The sequence below is a fragment of the Chrysochloris asiatica genome, unplaced genomic scaffold (assembly GCF_000296735.1).
Source record: "Chrysochloris asiatica unplaced genomic scaffold, ChrAsi1.0 scaffold00213, whole genome shotgun sequence".
NCBI classification, from domain to species: domain Eukaryota; kingdom Metazoa; phylum Chordata; class Mammalia; order Afrosoricida; family Chrysochloridae; genus Chrysochloris; species Chrysochloris asiatica.
The window spans coordinates 3,158,109-3,162,294 of record NW_006408731.1 but is presented as its reverse complement, the minus strand read 5'-3'; the positions used below and the strand labels follow the sequence as shown (position 1 = coordinate 3,162,294).

The 4,186-nt window shown below is 38.7% G+C and overlaps 2 non-coding genes across 2 annotated transcripts; both read right to left on the bottom strand.

Annotated features, from left to right (window-relative positions):
- Window positions 1-2,338: 2,338 nt before the first annotated feature.
- Window positions 2,339-2,410, bottom strand: TRNAM-CAU. The gene has a single exon. It is a non-coding gene; the product is annotated as a tRNA-Met (tRNA).
- Window positions 2,411-3,763: 1,353 nt separating this feature from the next.
- Window positions 3,764-3,835, bottom strand: TRNAW-CCA. Its single transcript has one exon. It is a non-coding gene; the product is annotated as a tRNA-Trp (tRNA).
- Between the last annotated feature and the right edge of the window lie 351 nt (window positions 3,836-4,186).

The window sequence follows — 4,186 nt, the reverse complement described above, 5'->3', positions numbered from 1 at the left end:
TGCACCTTAGTCCTCAAGCTGACATCTTTGCTCTTCAACACTTTAAAAAGGTCTTGTGCAGCAGATTTGCCTAATGCAACACGTCATCTGATTTCTTGACTGCTGCTTCCATGAGTGTTGATAGTTGATCCAAGAAGAATGAAATTCTTGACAACTTCAATCTTTTCTCCATTGATAAGAATGTTGTTTATTGCTCCAGTGGTGAGGATTTTTGTTTTCTTTACATTGAGATGTAATCCATATTGAAGGCTGTGGTCTTTGATCTTCATCAGTAAATGTTTTAAGTCTTCTTCACTTTCAGTAAGCAAGGTTGTATCATCTGCATATCGCAGGTTGTTAATGAGTCTTCCTCCAATCCTGATGCCACATTTTTCTTCGTAGAACCCAGCTTCTCATATTATTTGCTCAGCATACAGGTTGAATAAATATGGTGAAAGAATACAACTTTGTCGCACACCTTTCTTAATTTTAAACCATTCAGCCTTCCCATGTTCTGTTTGAACAACTGCCTCTTAGTCCAGGTACAGATTCCTCATGAGTACAATTAAGTGTTCCAGAATACTCATACTTCGCAATGTTGTCCATAGCTTGTCATGACCCACAGCAGTCAATAAAGCACAGGTAAACATCTTTCTGATATTCTCTGCTTTCGGCCAAGATCCATCGGACATCAACAATGATATCCCTCATTCCACATCATCTTCTGAATCTGGCTTGAACCTCTAGAAGTTCTCTGTCAATATATGCTTGCAGCCATTTCTGTGTTACCTTTAGTAAAACTTTACTCGCATGGGATATCAAAGAGATTGTCCAATGATTTCCACATTCCATTGGGTCACCTCTGTTTGGAATGGGCACAAATACAGCTCTCTCCCAATCAGTTGGCCAGTTTTCTTCCAGATTTCTTGGCACAGATGAGTGAGTGCCTCCAGTGCCACCTCACTTTCTTGAAAGATTTCAATTTTTATTCCATGAATTCCTGGTGCCTTGTTCTTTGCCAATTCCTTCAATGTACCTTGGACTTCCTCCTTCATGATCATTGGCTCTTGCTACTTTTTGAAACAGTTGAACATCAACCATTTCCTTTTGGTACAGTGACTCTGTATTCCTTCCATCTTCTTTTGAAGCTTTCTGCATCATTCAATAATTTGCCCAGAGAATCCTTCAATAACAAAAATCGAGGCTTGAATTTTTTTCTTCAATTCCCCCAGCTTGAAAAATGCTGAGCATGTTCTTCCTTTTTGGTTTTCTGATTCCAGATCTTTGCACATTTTGTTGTTAATATTTGGCTTCATCTTCTAGAGCTGATCTTTGAAATTTTCTGTTAAGCTCTTGGACCTCCTCATTTCTTCCATTTGCTTTAGCATCTCTGCACTGGAGAGCAAGTTTCAGTGTCTCTTCTAACATCCATTTTGACCTTTTCCTTCTTTGTTGTCTTCATAATGGCTTTTTGCTTTTTCTTTCATGTATGATGTTCTTGATGTCATCCCACAACTCTTCTGGTCTTCGGTCTTTAGTGTTCACTGTATCAAATCTGTTCTTCAGATGATCTCTAAATTCAGGTGGGATATATTCAAGGTCATATGTTGGCTCTCATGGACTTGTTTAAGTGTCATCAAATAGTTTGACTCATAGCAACCCCGTATAGGGGTTCCAAAGAGCAGCTGATGGGTTTGAACTGCTAACCTTTTGGTTACCAGTCCAGTGTTAATCCTACAGTGCCACGCCAAAAATCCACGCAGTGACTACCAATCAATCATTTTTTGTTTGAATAAATGAATAAATAACCAGAGAAACAAAGAAAGTTTGGGAGTCAATAAAGGATTACATAAATGCAGTAAATTTCAAGGAATCGATAAATGCAGTAGTTTTGCTCTACACAGCTTTGAACAAGTTATTTAAACTCTAAAAACTTCAATATTCTCATTTGCAAAATGAGACTAATAAGTAATTGTTTTCTGGAATTGTGAAGATTAAATTATTTAGAACTTGGAATAGTATATGGCAAGTGATTGTTTAAATAATCAATAAAAGTCATTATTGTTGCTTTTATTAGTCTTGTTACTTTTGGATAGTGACTTTGGTAGCCAGAGTAGAGGTCTCAGGGAGCCGTCTGCTTTGAGAGAAAGGTCCTTTTAAGGACCTTTTAAGAACCTAGTACATGGTAATAGTACTAGGTTCCTCCTCATATTACAACTACTGGGGAAGTCTCATATTGACATTTTTGGTATAGATCGCCAGACTTTTCTTTCAAGAGGCCTTTGAATGGATTCGAATGGTTAGCTGAAAAGAGTGCTTTGCACGTTTGGGAATTTTTGAGAGTAGGGGGTAAAAAGGTTAGCAGAGGATGGTTTCGATCCATCGACCTCTGGGTTATGGGCCCAGCACGCTTCCGCTGCGCCACTCTGCTTATACAAAGTCTTGCTTTCTAGAAAGTATAGTGTTCATTGTTTCTATGGTTTATTAGTTTCTTTAAAAATGCAAAATTAGATGTCTTCTTTTTACTTATAAAATGATCGTCTGTTGTGTTTTCTTCCTTTCTTCCCTCCTTCCTTCCTTTCTTTCTTTTGTAATGCGATGGCCATTGTCCTAGTCTAACTGCTAAGAAAGGGTTAATGAGAAATATAAAATTTATTTTGGATGTACTTCTCCCTTGCACAAAAGCATTATGTATTAGATGAACGTGCGCACACTGCATCTATAAGTTAAAATGTTTGCAGATTACTAAACATTATGTTTTAAAGTCTTATAATTTACTCACAACAATAGAAACTCTTCTGAAAACAAAACGAAACTGTGTTTTTCTTTTCTTCCGTGCTGTAAAGTGGTAGTTTATAATCTGTTGCGCTTTCTCGATCTCCAGATTGAGGGGTGGTGGGTGGGGGCGAGGATGTAAGCAGGCGGGCAAAAAAAACTTGCAATTCATGCCCAGTGTCTTTTGCAACGTTTCAGGGGGAGTCACGGGACCTCTAACTAGAACACTAACTTCCTCTGATTTAGTGGTTCATCTCTCTATAGTCCTCAATTCAGCAAAATAACAGATCAACTTTTCTGTCTCTGGAAACAAGCCGTTTCTTTCCAGGATTTGCAAGGTGGAGGAGTCGGGGAGAGCCGAGGAATTGCTATGTATTTCCTCTAGTAGTAAAAACAGACAAAGGTACGAAGCAGGTGAGTTTGGGTCATCCACTCGAAGAAGTAGATGGACAAATAGGATTTTGAGATTACTGAGAGCGGAGAGAAACAGCTAAGAAATTTAGGAATGGGGACGAGTCGAAGATGAAAATTCACAAGGTTTGCAATTTAAAAGTAAAATTGATCTCTGTCTGGGCGCAGAAACAAGCCCCTAAATACAGTGTGTATTCCTAGCCTGATTTCAAAGGCATTTTTGAGACAGCTCAAACTTTTGTTTACGAAGATAAGAAGGCGTGTTTGAACTACTGACCTTGTGGTTAGCAGTCCAGCGCTTATCCTACAGCGCCACATCAAGATTCCATTAAGTCCTTAAAATGATTATCCAGAGCGGGCGAATTTAGCCGAAGTTCTGTCTCAAACTTCTTGAAGTTAAGAGACCAGTTTTCGGAGATTTTAAGAAATGGCTGTTATAAATTAGCCTCAGAGTAAACTGAATTTGCAAGTCCCAGGGTGATGCAGGAAGGGTATTTCCTTATCTGCCTTCTTAAGCCACAGTATTTCACTTCACACATACCTCTACCCTACCCCCACCTCACAAGCTAACTTCTGACCCTTGTTTTACTAAAAGAGTTGACCCCGACGTGATTTGAACACGCAACCTTCTGATCTGGAGTCAGACGCGCTACCGTTGCGCCACGAGGTCTCCTGGAAACCTCTGTTTATTAATTTATGTGAACTTGTTGTTTGGAATTAATTTTCTGGACTCGATGAAGTCCTTGTAATTGAATGTAAACTAACGTCCAACTGCCTTGATCGGGACCAAAACGCTGTGCATCCAATAACTTCCTGGTTTCTTCTACCTCCGAATTGCTTCTATTTTTACCCTTTCCTATTCATATTTCTTTTGTGGTTTTTTCCCCCCTTAGTTTCCTCCATCTATGAAAGGGCTTAATAAAGTTCGTGAGAAAATATAAATGGAAAGATAATGATGTTTTTCCAAGAACTTTTGAAGCTTCTTCGTATATAAAAAATATATCTTTGGAGGACAGTCTTT